The sequence below is a fragment of the Chiloscyllium plagiosum genome, unplaced genomic scaffold (genome assembly GCF_037043375.1).
Source record: "Chiloscyllium plagiosum isolate Xiang-an unplaced genomic scaffold, Cpla_swu_hap1 HiC_scaffold_50, whole genome shotgun sequence".
In the NCBI taxonomy this organism is placed as follows: Eukaryota; Metazoa; Chordata; class Chondrichthyes; order Orectolobiformes; family Hemiscylliidae; genus Chiloscyllium; species Chiloscyllium plagiosum.
In genome coordinates this window covers 58,593,278-58,614,336 of record NW_028270188.1, presented here as the reverse complement: position 1 = coordinate 58,614,336, position 21,059 = coordinate 58,593,278, and positions in this window count along the sequence as shown.

Here is a 21,059-nt window from a genome sequence, read left to right as displayed (position 1 = left end):
GCTCCCTCAGCACTGACCCTCCGACAGAGTCCGCTCCCTCAGCGCTGAGCCACCGACAGCGCCCACTCCCTCAGCACTGACCCTCCGACAGTGCCCACTCCCTCAGCGCTGACCCACCGACAGCGCCCGCCCCCTCAGCACCGACCCTCCGACAGTGCCCACTCCCTCAGCACTGACCCTCCGACAGCGCCCGCTCCCTCAGCACTGACCCTCTGACAGCGCCCACTCCCTCAGCACTGACCCTCCGACAGGACCCACTCCCTCAGCATTTACCCTCCGACAGCGTCCACTCCTTCAGCACTGACACTCCGACAGAGCCCACTCCCTCAGCACTGACCCTCCGACAGCGCCCACTCCCTCAGCACTGACTCTCTGACAGTGCCCACTCCCTCAGCGCTGACCCTCCGACAGCGCCCACTCCCTCAGCGCTGACCCTCCGACAGTGCCCACTCCCTCAGCACTGACCCTCCAACAGCACCCACTCCCTCAGCACTGACCCTCCGACACCGCCCACTCCCTCAGCGCTGACCCTCTGACAGTGCCCACTCCCTCAGCACTGACCCTCCGACAGTTCCCACTCCCTCAGCACTGACCATACGCCAGCGCCCGCTCCCTCAGCACTGACCCTCCGACAGTGCCCACTCCCTCAGCACTGACCCTCCGACACTGCCCACACCCTCAGCACTGACCCTCCGACAGAGTCCGCTCCCTCAGCACTGACCCTCCGACAGTGCCCACTCCCTCAGCACTGACCATCCGACAGGGCCCACTCCCTTAGCACTGACCCTCCGACAGCACCCACTCCCTCAGCACTGACCCTCCGACAGCATCCACTCCCTCAGCGCTAACCCTCCCCCAGCGCCCACTCCCTCAGCACTGACCCTCAAACAGCGCCCGCTCCCTCAGCACTGAGCCTCCGACAGTGCCCACTCCCTCAGCACTGACCCTCCGACAGTGCCCACTCCCTCAGCACTGACCCTCCAACAGCACCCACTCCCTCAGCACTGACCCTCCGACACCGCCCACTCCCTCAGCGCTGACCCTCTGACAGTGCCCACTCCCTCAGCACTGACCCTCCGACAGTTCCCACTCCCTCAGCACTGACCATACGCCAGCGCCCGCTCCCTCAGCACTGACCCTCCGACAGTGCCCACTCCCTCAGCACTGACCCTCCGACACCGCCCACACCCTCAGCACTGACCCTCCGACAGAGTCCGCTCCCTCAGCACTGACCCTCCGACAGTGCCCACTCCCTCAGCACTGACCATCCGACAGGGCCCACTCCCTCAGCACTGACCCTCCGACAGCACCCACTCCCTCAGCACTGACCCTCCGACAGCATCCACTCCCTCAGCGCTAACCCTCCCCCAGCGCCCACTCCCTCAGCACTGACCCTCAAACAGCGCCCGCTCCCTCAGCACTGAGCCTCCGACAGCACCCACTCCCTCAGCACTGACCCTCCCAAAGCACCCACTCCCTCAGCACTGACCCTCCGACAGTGCCCACTCCCTCAGCACTGACCCTCCGACAGTGCCCACTCCCTCAGCACTGACCCTCCGACAGTGCCCACTCCCTCAGCACTGACCCTCCGACAGTGCCCACTCCCTCAGCGCTGACCCTCTGACAGTGCCCGTTCCCTCAGCACTGACCCTCTGGCAGCATCCGCTCCCTCAGCACTGACCCTCCCACAGCACCCGCTCCCTCAGCGCTGACCCTCCGACAGCACCCGCTCCCTCAGCACTGACCCTCCCACAGTGCCCACTCCCTCAGCACTGACCCTCTGACAGTGCCCGTTCCCTCAGCACTGACCCTCCCACAGCACCCGTTCCCTCAGCACTGACTCTCCGACAGTGCCCACTCCATCAGCACTGACCCCCCCCCAGCGCCCACTCCCTCAGCGCTGACCTTCCGACAGTGCCCACTCCATCAGCACTAACCCTCTGACAGCGCCCGCTCCCTCAGCACTGACCCTCCGACAGTGCCCACTCCCTCAGCACTGACCCTCCGACAGAGCACGCTCCCTCAGCGCTGACCCTCCGACAGTGCCCACTCCCTCATCACTGACCCTCCGACAGCAACCACTCCCTCATCACTGACCCTCCGACAGCGCCCGCTCCCTCAGCGTTGACCCTCTGACAGTGCCCACTCCCTCAGCACTGACCCTCTGACAGTGCCCACTCCCTCAGCACTGACCCTCCGACAGAACCCACTCCCTCAGCGCTGACCCTCCAACAGCGCCCGCTCGCTCAGCACTGACTCTCCAACAGCGCCCACTCCCTCAGCACTGACCCTCCGACAGCGCCCACTCCCTCAGCACTGACCCTCCGACAGCGCCCGCTCGCTCAGCACTGACTCTCCAACAGCGCCCACTCCCTCAGCGCTGACCCTCCGATAGCGCCCACTCCCTCAGCACTGACCCTCCAACAGCACCCACTCCCTCAGCACTGACCCTCCGACAGAGCCCGCTCCCTCAGCGCTGACCCTCCGACAGCGCCCGCTCCCTCAGCACTGACCCTCCGACAGAGTCCGCTCCCTCAGCGCTGACCCACCGACAGCGCCCACTCCCTCAGCACTGACCCTCCGACAGTGCCCACTCCCTCAGCGCTGACCCTCTGGCAGCGCCCACTCCCTCAGCACTGACCCTCTGATAGCGCCCACTCCCTCAGCGCTGACCCTCTGGCAGCACCCACTCCCTCAGCACTGACCCTCTGACAGCGCCCGCTCCCTCAGCACTGACCCTCCGACAGCGCCCGCTCCCTCAGCACTGACCCTCCGACAGTGCCCACTCCCTCAGCGCTGACCCACCGACAGCGCCCGCCCCCTCAGCACCGACCCTCCGACAGTGCCCACTCCCTCAGCACTGACCCTCCGACAGCGCCCGCTCCCTCAGCACTGACCCTCTGACAGTGCCCACTCCCTCAGCACTGACCCTCCGACAGGACCCACTCCCTCAGCATTTACCCTCCGACAGCGTCCACTCCTTCAGCACTGACACTCCGACAGAGCCCACTCCCTCAGCACTGACCCTCCGACAGCGCCCACTCCCTCAGCACTGACTCTCTGACAGCGCCCACTCCCTCAGCGCTGACCCTCCGACAGCGCCCACTCCCTCAGCGCTGACCCTCCGACAGTGCCCACTCCCTCAGCACTGACCCTCCAACAGCACCCACTCCCTCAGCACTGACCCTCCGACACCGCCCACTCCCTCAGCGCTGACCCTCTGACAGTGCCCACTCCCTCAGCACTGACCCTCCGACAGTTCCCACTCCCTCAGCACTGACCATACGCCAGCGCCCGCTCCCTCAGCACTGACCCTCCGACAGTGCCCACTCCCTCAGCACTGACCCTCCGACACCGCCCACACCCTCAGCACTGACCCTCCGATAGAGTCCGCTCCCTCAGCACTGACCCTCCGACAGTGCCCACTCCCTCAGCACTGACCATCCGACAGGGCCCACTCCCTCAGCACTGACCCTCCGACAGCACCCACTCCCTCAGCACTGACCCTCCGACAGCATCCACTCCCTCAGCGCTAACCCTCCCCCAGCGCCCACTCCCTCAGCACTGACCCTCAAACAGCGCCCGCTCCCTCAGCACTGAGCCTCCGACAATGCCCACTCCCTCAGCACTAACCCTCCGACTGTGCCCACTCCCTCAGCACTGACCCTCAAACAGTGCCCGCTCCCTCAGCTCTGAGCCTCCGACAGTGCCCACTCCCTCAGCACTGACCCTCCGACAGTGCCCACTCCCTCAGCACTGACCCTCCGACAGTGCCCACTCCCTCAGCACTGACCCTCAAACAGTGCCCGCTCCCTCAGCACTGATCCTCCGACAGCACCCACTCCCTCAGCACTGACCCTCTGACAGCACCCACTCCCTCAGCACTGACCCTCCGACAGTGCCCACTCCCTCAGCACTGACCCTCCGACAGTGCCCACTCCCTCAGCGCTGACCCTAAAACAGCGCCCGTTCCCTCGGCACTGACCCTCCGACAGAGCCCACTCCCTCAGCACTGACCCTCCGACAGCGCCCACTCCCTCAGCACTGACCCTCTGACAGTGCCCACTCCCTCAGCACTGACCCTCCAACAGGACCCACTCCCTCAGCACTGACACTCCGACAAAGCCCACTCCCTCAGCACTGACCCTCCGACAGGACCCACTCCCTCAGCGCTGACCCTCCGACACCGCCCACTCCCTCAGCACTGACACTCCGACAAAGCCCACTCCCTCAGCACTGACCCTCCAACAGCACCCACTCCCTCAGCACTGACCCTCCGACACCGCCCACTCCCTCAGCGCTGACCCTCCGACACCGCCCACTCCCTCAGCGCTGACCCTCTGACAGTGCCCACTCCCTCAGCACTGACCATACGCCAGCGCCCGCTCCCTCAGCACTGACCCTCCGACAGTGCCCACTCCCTCAGCACTGACCCTCCGACACCGCCCACTCCCTCAGCACTGACCCTCTGACAGGGCCCACTCCCTCAGCACTGACCCTCCCACAGCACCCACTCCCTCAGCACTGACCCTCCGACACCGCCCACTCCCTCAGCGCTGACCATCTGACAGTGCCCACTCCCTCAGCACTGACCCTCCCACAGCACCCACTCCCTCAGCACTGACCCTCCGACACCGCCCACTCCCTCAGCGCTGACCATCTGACAGTGCCCACTCCCTCAGCACTGACCCTCCGACACCGCCCACTCCCTCAGCACTGACCCTCTGACAGTGCCCACTCCCTCAGCACTGACCATCCGACAGGGCCCACTCCCTCAGCACTGACCCTCCGACAGCACCCACTCCCTCAGCACTGACCCTCCGACAGTGCCCACTCCCTCAGCACTGACCCTCCGACAGTGCCCACTCCCTCAGCACTGACCCTCAAACAGTGCCCACTCCCTCATCACTGACCCTACGACAGTGCCCACTCCCTCAGCACTGACCCTCAAACAGTGCCCGCTCCCTCAGCACTGAGCCTCCGACAGCACCCACTCCCTCAGCACTGACTCTCCGACAGTGCCCACTCCCTCAGCACTGACCCTCCGACAGTGCCCACTCCCTCAGCGCTGACCCTCAAACAGCGCCCGTTCCCTCAGCACTGACCCTCCGACAGAACCCACTCCCTCAGCACTGACCCTCCGACAGTGACCCCTCCCTCAGCACTGACCATACGCCAGCGCCCGCTCCCTCAGCACTGACCCTCCGACACCGCCCACTCCCTCAGCACTGAACCTCTGACAGTGCCCAGTCCCTCAGAACTGACCCTCCGACAGTTCCCACTCCCTCAGCGCTGACCCTCCGACTGCGCCCGCTCCCTCAGCCCTGACCTTCCGACAGCGCCCACTCCCTCAGCGCTGACCCTCCGACATGGCCCACCCCCTCAGCCCTGACCCTCTGACAGTGCCCACACCCTCAGCACGGACCCTCCGACAGCACCCGTTCCCTCAGCACTAACCCTCCGACAGCACCCGTTCCCTCACCACTAACCCTCTGACAGCACCCGCTCCCTCAGCACTGACCCTCCCAAAGCATCCGCTCCCTCGGCACTGACCATCCCACAGCACCCGCTCCCTCAGCACTGACCCTCCGACAGTGCCCACTCCATCAGCACTGACCCCCCCCCAGCGCCCACTCCCTCAGCGCTGACCTTCCGACAGTGCCCACTCCCTCAGCACTGACCCTCCAACAGCGCCCGCTCCCTCAGCACTGACCCTCCGACAGAGCAGGCTCCCTCAGCGCTGACCCTCCGACAGTGCCCACTCCCTCAGCACTGACCCTCCGACAGTGCCCACTCCCTCAGCGCTGACCCACCGACAGCGCCCGCCCCCTCAGCACCGACCCTCCGACAGTGGCTACTCCCTCAGCACTGACCATCCGACAGTGCCCACTCCCTCAGCACTGACCCTCCGACAGCACCCATTCCCTCACCACTAACCCTCTGACAGCACCCGCTCCCTCAGCACTGACCCTCCCACAGCACCCGTTCCCTCACCACTAACCCTCTGACAGCACCCGCTCCCTCAGCACTGACCCTCCCACAGCACCCGCTCCCTCAGCACCCGCTCCCTCAGCACTGACCCTCCCACAGCACCCGTTCCCTCAGCACTGACTCTCCGACAGTGCCCACTCCCTCATCACTGACCCTCCCACAGCGCCCACTCCCTCAGCACTGACCCTCCGACAGCACCCACTCCCTCAGCACTGATCCTCTGACAGTCCCCACTCCCTCAGCACTGACCCTCTGACAGTGCCCACTCCCTCAGCACTGACCCTCTGACAGCGCCCGCTCCCTCAGCGTTGACCCTCTGACAGTGCCCACTCCCTCAGCACTGACCCTCTGACAGCACCCGCTCCCTCAGCACTGACCCTCCCACAGCACCCGTTCCCTCAGCACTGACTCTCCGACAGTGCCCACTCCCTCATCACTGACCCTCCCACAGCGCCCACTCCCTCAGCACTGACCCTCCGACAGCACCCACTCCCTCAGCACTGATCCTCTGACAGTCCCCACTCCCTCAGCACTGACCCTCTGACAGTGCCCACTCCCTCAGCACTGACCCTCCGACAGCGCCCGCTCCCTCAGCGTTGACCCTCTGACAGTGCCCACTCCCTCAGCACTGACCCTCTGACAGTGCCCACTCCCTCAGCACTGACCCTCCGACAGGACCCACTCCCTCAGCACTGACCCTCCGACAGAACCCACTCCCTCAGCGCTGACCCTCCGATAGCGCCCACTCCCTCAGCACTGACCCTCCGACAGAGCCCGCTCCCTCAGCGCTGACCCTCCGACAGCGCCCGCTCCCTCAGCACTGACCCTCCGACAGAGTCCGCTCCCTCAGCGCTGACCCACCGACAGCGCCCACTCCCTCAGCACTGACCCTCCGACAGTGCCCACTCCCTCAGCGCTGACCCACCGACAACGCCCGCCCCCTCAGCACCGACCCTCCGACAGTGCCCACTCCCTCAGCGCTGACCCACCGACAACGCCCGCTCCCTCAGCACTGACCCTCCGACAGCGCCCGCTCCCTCAGCGCTGACCCTCTGGCAGCACCCACTCCCTCAGCACTGACCCTCTGACAGCGCCCGCTCCCTCAGCACTGACCCTCCGACAGCGCCCACTCCCTCAGCACTGACTCTCCGACAGTGCCCACTCCCTCAGCACTGACTCTCCGACAGTGCCCACTCCCTCAGCACTGACTCTCTGACAGTGCCCACTCCCTCAGCACTGACCCTCCGACAGCACCCACTCCCTCAGCACTTACCCTCCGACAGCGTCCACTCCCTCAGCACTGACCCTCCGACAACGCTCGCTCCCTCAGCGCTGACCCTCTGACAGTGCCCACTCCCTCAGCGCTGACCCACCGACAGCTCCCACTCCCTCAGCACTGACCCTCCGACAGTGCCCACTCCCTCAGCGCTGACCCACCGACAGCGCCCGCCCCCTCAGCACCGACCCTCCGACAGTGCCCACTCCCTCAGCACTGACCCTCCGACAGCGCCCGCTCCCTCAGCACTGACCCTCTGACAGTGCCCACTCCCTCAGCACTGACCCTCCGACAGGACCCACTCCCTCAGCATTTACCCTCCGACAGCGTCCACTCCTTCAGCACTGACACTCCGACAGAGCCCACTCCCTCAGCACTGACCCTCCGATAGCGCCCACTCCCTCAGCACTGACTCTCTGACAGCGCCCACTCCCTCAGCGCTGACCCTCCGACAGCGCCCACTCCCTCAGCGCTGACCCTCCGACAGTGCCCACTCCCTCAGCACTGACCCTCCAACAGCACCCACTCCCTCAGCACTGACCCTCCGACACCGCCCACTCCCTCAGCGCTGACCCTCTGACAGTGCCCACTCCCTCAGCACTGACCCTCCGACAGTTCCCACTCCCTCAGCACTGACCATACGCCAGCGCCCGCTCCCTCAGCACTGACCCTCCGACAGTGCCCACTCCCTCAGCACTGACCCTCCGACACCACCCACACCCTCAGCACTGACCCTCCGACAGTGCCCACACCCTCAGCACTGACCCTCCGACAGAGTCCGCTCCCTCAGCACTGACCCTCCGACAGAGCCCACTCCCTCAGCACTGACCCTCCGACAGCACCCACTCCCTCAGCACTGACCCTCCGACAGCATCCACTCCCTCAGCGCTAACCCTCCCCCAGCGCCCACTCCCTCAGCACTGACCCTCAAACAGCGCCCGCTCCCTCAGCACTGAGCCTCCGACAATGCCCACTCCCTCAGCACTAACCCTCCGACTGTGCCCACTCCCTCAGCACTGACCCTCAAACAGTGCCCGCTCCCTCAGCACTGACCCTCCGACAGTGCCCACTCCCTCAGCACTGACCCTCCGACAGTGCCCACTCCCTCAGCACTGACCCTCCGACAGTGCCCGCTCCCTCAGCACTGATCCTCCGACAGCACCCACTCCCTCAGCACTGACCCTCCGACAGCACCCACTCCCTCAGCACTGACCCTCCGACAGTGCCCACTCCCTCAGCACTGACCCTCCGACAGTGCCCACTCCCTCAGCGCTGACCCTAAAACAGCGCCCGTTCCCTCAGCACTGACCCTCCGACAGAGCCCACTCCCTCAGCACTGACCCTCCGACAGCGCCCACTCCCTCAGCACTGACCCTCTGACAGTGCCCACTCCCTCAGCACTGACCCTCCAACAGGACCCACTCCCTCAGCACTGACACTCCGACAAAGCCCACTCCCTCAGCACTGACCCTCCGACAGGACCCACTCCCTCAGCGCTGACCCTCCGACACCGCCCACTCCCTCAGCACTGACACTCCGACAAAGCCCACTCCCTCAGCACTGACCCTCCAACAGCACCCACTCCCTCAGCACTGACCCTCCGACACCGCCCACTCCCTCAGCGCTGACCCTCCGACACCGCCCACTCCCTCAGCGCTGACCCTCTGACAGTGCCCACTCCCTCAGCACTGACCCTCCGACAGTTCCCACTCCCTCAGCACTGACCATACGCCAGCGCCCGCTCCCTCAGCACTGACCCTCCGACAGTGCCCACTCCCTCAGCACTGACCCTCCGACACCGCCCACTCCCTCAGCACTGACCCTCTGACAGGGCCCACTCCCTCAGCACTGACCCTCCCACAGCACCCACTCCCTCAGCACTGACCCTCCGACACCGCCCACTCCCTCAGCGCTGACCATCTGACAGTGCCCACTCCCTCAGCACTGACCCTCCCACAGCACCCACTCCCTCAGCACTGACCCTCCGACACCGCCCACTCCCTCAGCGCTGACCATCTGACAGTGCCCACTCCCTCAGCACTGACCCTCCGACACCGCCCACTCCCTCAGCACTGACCCTCTGACAGTGCCCACTCCCTCAGCACTGACCATCCGACAGGGCCCACACCCTCAGCACTGACCCTCCGACAGCACCCACTCCCTCAGCACTGACACTCCGACAGTGCCCACTCCCTCAGCACTGACCCTCAAACAGCGCCCGCTCCCTCAGCACTGAGCCTCCGACAGTGCCCACTCCCTCAGCACTGACCCTCCGACAGTGCCCACTCCCTCAGCACTGACCCTCAAACAGTGCCCACTCCCTCATCACTGACCCTACGACAGTGCCCACTCCCTCAGCACTGACCCTCAAACAGTGCCCGCTCCCTCAGCACTGAGCCTCCGACAGCACCCACTCCCTCAGCACTGACCCTCCGACAGTGCCCACTCCCTCAGCACTGACCCTCCGACAGTGCCCACTCCCTCAGCGCTGACCCTCAAACAGCGCCCGTTCCCTCAGCACTGACCCTCCGACAGAACCCACTCCCTCAGCACTGACCCTCCGACAGAGTCCGCTCCCTCAGCGCTGACCCACCGACAGCGCCCGCTCCCTCAGCACTGACCATACGCCAGCGCCCGCTCCCTCAGCACTGACCTCCGACAGTGCCCACTCCCTCAGCACTGACCCTCCGACACCGCCCACTCCCTCAGCACTGAACCTCTGACAGTGCCCAGTCCCTCAGAACTGACCCTCCGACAGTTCCCACTCCCTCAGCGCTGACCCTCCGACTGCGCCCGCTCCCTCAGCCCTGACCTTCCGACAGCGCCCACTCCCTCAGCGCTGACCCTCCGACATGGCCCACCCCCTCAGCCCTGACCCTCTGACAGTGCCCACACCCTCAGCACGGACCCTCCGACAGCACCCGTTCCCTCAGCACTAACCCTCTGACAGCACCCGCTCCCTCAGCACTGACCCTCCGACAGCACCCGTTCCCTCACCACTAACCCTCTGACAGCACCCGCTCCCTCAGCACTGACCCTCCCAAAGCATCCGCTCCCTCGGCACTGACCATCCCACAGCACCCGCTCCCTCAGCACTGACCCTCCGACAGTGCCCACTCCATCAGCACTGACCCCCCCCCAGCGCCCACTCCCTCAGCGCTGACCTTCCGACAGTGCCCACTCCCTCAGCACTAACCCTCTGACAGCGCCCGCTCCCTCAGCACTGACCCTCCGACAGCACCCACTCCCTCAGCACTGACCCTCCGACAGAGCAGGCTCCCTCAGCGCTGACCCTCTGACAGTGCCCACTCCCTCAGCACTGACCCTCCGACAGTGCCCACTCCCTCAGCGCTGACCCACCGACAGCGCCCGCCCCCTCAGCACCGACCCTCCGACAGTGGCTACTCCCTCAGCACTGACCATCCGACAGTGCCCACTCCCTCAGCACTGACCCTCCGACAGCACCCGTTCCCTCACCACTAACCCTCTGACAGCACCCGCTCCCTCAGCACTGACCCTCCCACAGCACCCGTTCCCTCACCACTAACCCTCTGACAGCACCCGCTCCCTCAGCACTGACCCTCCCACAGCACCCGCTCCCTCAGCACTGACCCTCCCACAGCACCCGTTCCCTCAGCACTGACTCTCCGACAGTGCCCACTCCATCAGCACTGACCCCTCCCAGCGCCCACTCCCTCAGCGCTGACCTTCCGACAGTGCCCACTCCCTCAGCACTAACCCTCCGACAGCGCCCGCTCCCTCAGCGCTGATCCTCCGACAGTGCCCGCTCCCTCAGCACTGACCCTCCCACAGCGCCCACTCCCTCAGTGCTGACCCTCCGACAGCACCCACTCCCTCAGCACTGACCCTCCGACAGTGCCCACTCCCTCAGCGCTGACCCTCCGACAGCACCCACTCCCTCAGCACTGACCCTCCGACAGTGCCCGCTCCCTCAGCATTGACCCTCCGACAGCGCCCACTCCCTCAGCACTGACCCTACAACAGTGCCCGCTCCCTCAGCGCTGACCCTCCGACAGCGCCCACTCCCTCAGCACTGACCCGCCGACAGTGCCCACTCCCTCAGCGCTGACCCTCCGACAGCGCCCACTCCCTCAGCACTGACCCTCCGACAGCGCCCACTCCCTCAGCACTGACCCTCTGACAGCACCTGCTCCCTCAGCACTGACCGTCTGACAGTGCCCGGTCCCTCAGCGCTGACCCTCAAACAGCGCCACTCCCTCAGCACTGACCCTCCGGCAGTGCCCACTCCCTCAGCACTAACCATACGCCAGCGCCCACTCCCTCAGCAATGACCCTCCCACAGTGCCCGCTCCCACAGCACTGACCCACCGACACCGCCCACTCCCTCAGCGCTGACCCTCTGACAGTGTCCACTCCCTCAGCACTGACCCTCCGACAATTCCCACTCCCTCAGCTCTGACCCTCCGACACCGCCCACTCCCTCAGCACTGACCCTCTGACAGTTCCCACTCCCTCAGCGCTGACCGTCCGACTGCGCCCGCTCCCTCAGCACTGACCTTCCGACAGCGCCCACTCCCTCAGCGCTGACCCTCCGACATGGCCCACTCCCTCAGCCCTGACCCTCTGACAGTGCCCACCCCCTCAGCACGGACCCTACGACAGTGCCCACTCCCTCAGCACTGACCATCCGACAGTGCCCACTCCCTCAGCACTAACCCTCCCACAGCACCCGTTCCCTCACCACTAACCCTCTGACAGCACCCGCTCCCTCAGCACTGACCCTCCGACAGTGCCCACTCCATCAGCACTGACCCTCCCACAGCACCCGTTCCCTCAGCACTGACTCTCCGACAGTGCCCACTCCATCAGCACTGACCCCCCCCAGCGCCCACTCCCTCAGCGCTGACCTTCCGACAGTGCCCACTCCCTCAGCACTAACCCTCTGACAGCGCCCTCTCCCTCAGCACTGACCCTCCGACAGTGCCCACTCCCTCAGCACTGACCCTCCGACAGAGCACGCTCCCTCAGCGCTGACCCTCCGACAGTGCCCGCTCCCTCAGCACTGACCCTCCGACAGCACCCACTCCCTCAGCACTGACCCTGCCACAGCGCCCACTCCCTCAGCGCTGACCCTCCGACAGCACCCACTCCCTCAGCACTGACCCTCCGACAGTGCCCACTCCCTCAGCGCTGACCCTCCGACAGCACCCACTCCCTCAGCACTGACCCTCCGACAGTGCCCGCTCCCTCAGCATTGACCCTCCGACAGCGCCCACTCCCTCAGCACTGACCCTACAACAGTGCCCGCTCCCTCAGCGCTGACCCTCCGACAGCGCCCACTCCCTCAGCACTGACCCGCCGACAGTGCCCACTCCCTCAGCACTGACCCTCCGACAGCGCCCACTCCCTCAGCACTGACCCTCTGACAGCGCCCACTCCCTCAGCACTGACCCTCTGACAGTGCCCGCTCCCTCAGCACTGACCCTCCGACAGTTCCCACTCCCTCAGCGCTGACACTCTGACAGTGCCCACTCCCTCAGCACTAACCCTCCGACAGAGCCCGCTCCCTCAGCACTGACCCTCCGACAGCTCCCGCTCCCTCAGCGCTGACCCTCCGACAGTGCCCACTCCCTCAGCACTGACCCTCCCACAGCACCCGCTCCCTCAGCACTGACCCTCCCACAGCACCGGTTCCCTCAGCACTGACTCTCCGACAGTGCCCACTCCATCAGCACTGACCCCCCCCAGCGCCCACTCCCTCAGCGCTGACCCTCCGACAGCACCCACTCCCTCAGCACTGACCCTCCCACAGCGCCCACTCCCTCAGCGCTGACCCTCCGACAGCACCCACTCCCTCAGCACTGACCCTCCGACAGTGCCCACTCCCTCAGCATTGACCCTCCGACAGCGCCCTCTCCCTCAGCACTGACCCTCCGACAGTGCCCGCTCCCTCAGCGCTGACCCTCCGACAGCGCCCACTCCCTCAGCACTGACCCGCCGACAGTGCCCACTCCCTCAGCACTGACCCTCCGACAGCGCCCACTCCCTCAGCACTGACCCTCTGACAGCGCCCACTCCCTCAGCACTGACCCTCTGACAGTGCCCGCTCCCTCAGCACTGACCCTCCGACAGTTCCCACTCCCTCAGCGCTGACACTCTGACAGTGCCCACTCCCTCAGCACTAACCCTCCGACAGAGCCCGCTCCCTCAGCACTGACCCTCCGACAGCTCCCGCTCCCTCAGCGCTGACCCTCCGACAGTGCCCACTCCCTCAGCACTGACCCTCCCACAGCATCCGCTCCCTCAGCACTGACCCTCCCACAGCACCCACTCCCTCAGCACTGACCCGCCGACAGCGCCCACTCCCTCAGCACTGACCCTCTGACAGCGCCCACTCCCTCAGCACTGACCCTCTGACAGCGCCCACTCCCTCAGCACTGACCCTCTGACAGCGCCCACTCCCTCAGCACTGACCCTCTGACAGCGCCCACTCCCTCAGCACTGACCCTCCGACAGCGCCCTCTCCCTCAGCACTGACCCTACAACAGTGCCCGCTCCCTCAGCGCTGACCCTCCAACAGCACCCACTCCCTCAGCACTGACCCGCCGACAGCGCCCACTCCCTCAGCACTGACCCTCTGACAGCGCCCACTCCCTCAGCACTGACCCTCTGACAGTGCCCACTCCCTCAGCACTGACCCTCTGACAGCGCCCACTCCCTCAGCACTGACCCTCTGACAGCGCCCACTCCCTCAGCACTGACCCTCTGACAGTGCCCACTCCCTCAGCACTAACCCTCCGACAGAGCCCGCTCCCTCAGCACTGACCCTCCGACAGTTCCCACTCCCTCAGCGCTGACACTCTGACAGTGCCCGCTCCCTCAGCGCTGACCCTCCGACAGCGCCCGCTGCCTCAGCGCTGACCCTCCGACAGCACCCGTTCCCTCACCACTAACCCTCTGACAGCACCCGCTCCCTCAGCACTGACCCTCCGACAGTGCCCACTCCCTCAGCACTGACCCTCCGACAGTGCCCACTCCCTCAGCACTGACCCTCCGACAGCGCCCGCTCCCTCAGCACTGACCCTCCGACAGCGCCCGCTCCCTCAGCGCTGACCCTCTGGCAGCACCCACTCCCTCAGCGCTGACCCTCTGACAGTGCCTACTCCCTCAGCACTGACCCTCTGACAGTGCCCACTCCCTCAGCACTGACCCTCCGACAGGACCAACTCCTTCAGCACTGACTCTCCGACAGCGACCGCTCCCTCAGCACTGACCCTCCAACAGCGCCCACTCCCTCAGCACTGACCCTCCGACAGCGCCCACTCCCTCAGCACTGACCCTCCGACAGCGCCCACTCCCTCAGCACTGACCCTCTGACAGCACCTGCTCCCTCAGCACTGACCGTCTGACAGTGCCCGGTCCCTCAGCGCTGACCCTCAAACAGCGCCACTCCCTCAGCACTGACCCTCCGGCAGTGCCCACTCCCTCAGCACTGACCATACGCCAGCGCCCACTCCCTCAGCAATGACCCTCCCACAGTGCCCGCTCCCACAGCACTGACCCACCGACACCGCCCACTCCCTCAGCGCTGACCCTCTGACAGTGCCCACACCCTCAGCACTGACCCTCCGACAATTCCCACTCCCTCAGCACTGACCATACGCCAGCGCCCGCTCCCTCAGCACTGACCCTCCGACAGTGCCCACTCCCTCAGCACTGACCCTCCGACACCGCCCACTCCCTCAGCACTGACCCTCTGACAGTTCCCACTCCCTCAGCGCTGACCGTCCGACTGCGCCCGCTCCCTCAGCACTGACCTTCCGACAGCGCCCACTCCCTCAGCCCTGACCCTCTGACAGTGCCCACTCCCTCAGCACGGACCCTACGTCAGTGCCCGATCCCTCAGCGCTGACCCTCTGACAGTGCCCACTTCCTCAGCACTGACCCTCCGACAGTGCCCACTCCCTCAGCGCTGACCTTCCGACAGTGCCCACTCCCTCAGCACTAACCCTCTGACAGCGCCCGCTCACTCAGCACTGACCCTCCGACAGTGCCCACTCCCTCAGCACTGACCCTCCGACAGAGCACGCTCCCTCAGCGCTGACCCTCCGACAGAGCACGCTCCCTCAGCGCTGACCCTCCGACAGTGCCGGCTCCCTCAGCACTGACCCTCCCACAGCGCCCACTCCCTCAGCGCTGACCCTCCGACAGCACCCACTCCCTCAGCACTGACCCTGCCACAGCGCCCACTTCCTCAGCGCTGACCCTCCGACAGCACCCACTCCCTCAGCACTGACCCTCCGACAGTGCCCACTCCCTCAGCGCTGACCCTCCGACAGCACCCACTCCCTCAGCACTGACCCTCCGACAGTGCCCGCTCCCTCAGCATTGACCCTCCGACAGCGCCCACTCCCTCAGCACTGACCCTCCGACAGCGCCCACTCCCTCAACACTGACCCGCCGACAGTGCCCACTCTCTCAGCACTGACCCTCCGACAGCGCCCACTCCCTCAGCACTGACCCTCTGACAGCGCCCACTCCCTCAGCACTGACCCTCTGACAGTGCCCACTCCATCAGCACTGACCCCCCCCAGCGCCCACTCCCTCAGCGCTGACCCTCCGACAGCGCCCACTCCCTCAGCATTGACCCTCCGACAGCGCCCACTCCCTCAGCACTGACCCGCCGACAGCGCCCACTCCCTCAGCACTGACCCTCCGACAGCGCCCACTCCCTCAGCACTGACCCTTTGACAGTGCCCGCTCCCTCAGCACTGACCCTCCGACAGTTCCCGCTCCCTCAGCGCTGACACTCCGACAGCGCCCACTCCCTCAGCACTGACCCTCCGACAGCGCCCGCTCCCTCAGCACTGACCCTCCGACAGCGACCGCTCCCTCAGCACTGACCCTCCGACAGCACCCACTCCCTCAGCACTGACCCTCCGACAGAGCCCGCTCCCTCAGCACTGACCCTCCGACAGAGCCCGCTCCCTCAGCACTGACCCTCCCACAGCACCCACTCCCTCAGCACTGACCCTCAAACAGCGCCCGCTCCCTCAGCACTGACCCTCCGACAGCACCCAATCCCTCAGCACTGACACTCCCGCAGCACCCACTCCCTCAGCACTGACCCTCCGACAGTGCCCACTCCCTCAGCACTGACCCTCCAACAGTGCCCACTCCCTCAGCGATGACCCTCAAACAGCGCCCGCTCCCTCAGCACTGACCCTCCGACAGCGCCCACTCCCTCAGCACTGACCCTTCGACACCGCCCACTACCTCAGCGCTGACCCTCTGACAGTGCCCACTCCCTCAGCACTGACCCTCCGACAGTTCCCACTCCCTCAGCACTGACCATACGCCAGCGCCCGCTCCCTCAGCACTGACCCTCCGACAGTGCCCACTCCCTCAGCACTGACCCTCCGACAGAGCCCGCTCCCTCAGCACTGACCCTCCGACAGAGTCCGCTCCCTCAGCGCTGACCCTCCGACAGCGCCCACTCCCTCAGCACTGACCCTCCGACAGAGCCCGCTCCCTCAGCGCTGACCCTCCGACAGCGCCCGCTCCCTCAGCACTGACCCTCCGACAGTGCCCACTCCCTCAGCACTGACCCTCCGACAGAGCCCGCTCCCTCAGCGCTGACCCTCCGACAGCGCCCGCTCCCTCAGCACTGACCCTCCGACAGAGTCCGCTCCCTCAGCACTGACCCTCCGACAGTGCCCACTCCCTCAGCGCTGACCCACCGACAGCGCCCGCTCCCTCAGCACCGACCCTCCGACAGAGCCTACTCCCTCAACACTGACCATCCGACAACGCCCACTCCCTCAGCACTGACCCTCTGACAGCGCCCGCTCCCTCAGCACCGACCCTCCGACAGCGCCCACTCCCTCAGCACTGACCCTCCGACAGAGCCCGCTCCCTCAGCACTGACCCTCTGACAGTGCCCGCTCCCTCAGCACTAACCCTCCAACAGCACCCACTCCCTCAGCACTGACCTTCCGACAGCGCCCACTCCCTCAGCGCTGACCCTCCGACAGCAACCGTTCCCTCAGCACTAACCCTCCGACAGCACCCACTCCCTCAGCACTGACCCTCCCACAGCATCCGCTCCCTCAGCACTGACCCTCCCACAGCACCCGTTCACTCAGCACTGACCCTCCGACAGTGCAAGCTCACACAGCGCTGACTCTCCGGCAGTGCCCACTCCCTCAGCAATGACCCTCCGACAGTGCCCACTCCGTCAGCACTGACCCTCCGACACCGCCCACTCCCTCACCAATGACCCTCCCACAGTGCCCGCTCCCACAGCACTGACCCACCGACACCGCCCACTACCTCAGCGCTGACCCTCTGACAGTGCCCACTCCCTCAGCACTGACCCTCCGACAGTTCCCACTCCCTCAGCACTGACCATACGCCAGCGCCCGCTCCCTCAGCACTGACCCTCCGACAGTGCCCACTCCCTCAGCACTGACCCTCCGACAGAGCCCGCTCCCTCAGCGCTGACCCTCCGACAGCGCCCGCTCCCTCAGCACTGACCCTCCGACAGAGTCCGCTCCCTCAGCGCTGACCCTCCGAAAGCGCAAGCTCCCTCAGCGCTGACCCTCCGACAGAGTCCGCTCCCTCAGCGCTGACCCTCCGACAGCGCCCACTCCCTCAGCACTGACCCTCCGACAGTGCCCACTCCCTCAGTGCTGACCCACCGACAGCGCCCGCCCCCTCAGCACCGACCCTCCGACAGCGCCCACTCCCTCAGCACTGACCCTCCGACAACGCCCACTCCCTCAGCACTGACCCTCTGACAGCGCCCACACCCTCAGCACCGACCCTCCGACAACGCCCACTCCCTCAGCACTGACCCTCCGACAGTGCCCGCTCCCTCAGCACTGACCCTCCGACAGTTCCCACTCCCTCAGCGCTGACACTCTGACAGTGCCTACTCCCTCAGCACTAACCCTCCGACAGCGCCCGCTCCCTCAGCACTGACCCTCCGACAGCACCCACTCCCTCAGCGCTAACCCTCCCCCAGCGCCCACTCCCTCAGCACTGACCCTCCGACAGCACCCACTCCCTCAGCGCTAACCCTCCCCCAGCGCCCACTCCTTCAGCACTGACCCTCCGACAGAGCCCACTCCCTCAGCACTGACCCTCCCACAGCACCCACTCCCTCAGCACTGACCCTCCGACACCGCCCACTCCCTCAGCACTGACCCTCCGACAACGCCCACTCCCTCAGCACTGACCCTCCGACAGCACCCACCCCCTCAGCACTGACCCTCCGACAGTGCCCACTCCCTCAGCACTGACCCTCCAACAGTGCCCACTCCCTCAGCGCTGACCCTCAAACAGCGCCCGCTCCCTCAGCACTGACCCTCCGACAGCACCCACTCCCTCAGCACTGACCCTCCGACAGCGCCCACTCCCTCAGCGCTGACCCTCCGACAGCGCCCGCTCACACAGCGCTGACCCTCCAACAGCGACCGCTCCCTCAGCACTGACCCTCCGACAGCGACCGTTCCCTCAGCACTGACCCTCCGACAGCACCCACTCCCTCAGCACTGACCCTCCGACAGAGCCCGCTCCCTCAGCACTGACCCTCCGACAGAGCCCGCTCCCTCAGCACTGACCCTCCCACAGCACCCACTCCCTCAGCACTGACCCTCAAACAGCGCCCGCTCCCTCAGCACTGACCCTCCGACAGCACCCACCCCCTCAGCACTGACCCTCCGACAGCACCCAATCCCTCAGCACTGACACTCCCGCAGCACCCACTCCCTCAGCACTGACCCTCCGACAGTGCCCACTCCCTCAGCACTGACCCTCCAACAGTGCCCACTCCCTCAGCGATGACCCTCAAACAGCGCCCGCTCCCTCAGCACTGACCCTCCGACAGCACCCACTCCCTCAGCACTGACCCTTCGACAACGCTCGCTCCCTCAGCGCTGACCCTCCGACAGAGTCCGCTCCCGCAGCGCTGACCCACCGACAGCGCCCACTCCCTCAGCACTGACCCTCCGACAGTGCCTACTCCCTCAGCACTGACCCTCCGACAACGCCCACTCCCTCAGCACTGACCCTCTGACAGTGCCCACTCCCTCAGCACTGACCCTCCGACAGCACCCGCTCCCTCAGCACTGACCCTCTGACAGCACCCGCTCCCTCAGCACTGACCCTCTGACAGTGCCCGCTCCCTCAGCGCTGACCCTCAAACAGCGCCACTCCCTCAGCACTGACCCTCCGACAGTGCCCACTCCGTCAGCACTGACCCTCCGACACCGCCCACTCCCTCAGCAATGACCCTCCCACAGTGCCCGCTCCCTCAGCGCTGACCCTCCGACAGCGCCCGCTCCCACAGCACTGACCCACCGACACCGCCCACTACCTCAGCGCTGACCCTCTGACAGTGCCCACTCCCTCAGCACTGACCCTCCGACAGTTCCCACTCCCTCAGCACTGACCATACGCCAGCGCCCGCTCCCTCAGCACTGACCCTCCGACAGTGCCCACTCCCTCAGCACTGACCCTCCGACAGAGCCCGCTCCCTCAGCGCTGACCCTCCGACAGCGCCCGCTCCCTCAGCACTGACCCTCCGACAGAGTCCGCTCCCTCAGCGCTGACCCACCGACAGCGCCCACTCCCTCAGCACTGACCCTCCGACAGAGTCCGCTCCCTCAGCGCTGACCCTCCGAGAGGGCCCACTCCCTCAGCACTGACCCTCCGACAGTGCCCACTCCCTCAGCGCTGACCCACCGACAGCGCCCACTCCCTCAGCACTGACCCTCCGACAGTGCCCACTCCCTCAGCGCTGACCCTCTGACAGCGCCCACTCCCTCAGCACTGACCCTCCGACAGCGCCCACTCCCTCAGCACTGACCCTCCGACAGCGCCCGCTCCCTCAGCACTGACCCTCCGACAGCGCCCACTCCCTCAGCACTGACCCTCTGACAGCGCCCACTCCCTCAGCACCGACCCTCCGACAGAGCCTACTCCCTCAGCACTGACCATCCGACAACGCCCACTCCCTCAGCACTGACCCTCTGACAGCGCCCACTCCCTCAGCACTGACCCTCCGACAGCGCCCACTCCCTCAGCACTGACCCTCCGACAGAGCCCGCTCCCTCAGCACTGACCCTCTGACAGTGCCCGCTCCCTCAGCACTAACCCTCCAACAGCACCCACTCCCTCAGCACTGACCTTCCGACAGCGCCCACTCCCTCAGCGCTGACCCTCCGACAGCAACCGTTCCCTCAGCACTAACCCTCTGACAGTGCCCACTCCCTCAGCACTGACCCTCCCACAGCACCCGTTCCCTCACCAATAACCCTCTGACAGCACCCGCTCCCTCAGCACTGACCCTCCCACAGCACCCGTTCCCTCACCACTAACCCTCTGACAGCACCCGCTCCCTCAGCACTGACCCTCCCACAGCACCCGTTCCCTCAGCACTGACCCTCCGACAGTGCCCACTCCCTCAGCACTGACCCTCCCACAGCACCCGCTCCCTCAGCACTGACCCTCCGACAGCGCCCGTTCCCTCACCAATAACCCTCTGACAGCACCCGCTCCCTCAGCACTGACCCTCCCACAGCACCCGTTCCCTCACCACTAACCCTCTGACAGCACCCGCTCCCTCAGCACTGACCCTCCCACAGCACCCGTTCCCTCAGCACTGACCCTCCGACAGTGCCCACTCCCTCAGCACTGACCCCCCGCAGCGCCCACTCCCTCAGCACTGACCCTCCCACAGCACCCGTTCCCTCAGCACTGACCCTCCGACAGTGCCCACTCCCTCAGCACTGACCCCCCCCAGCGC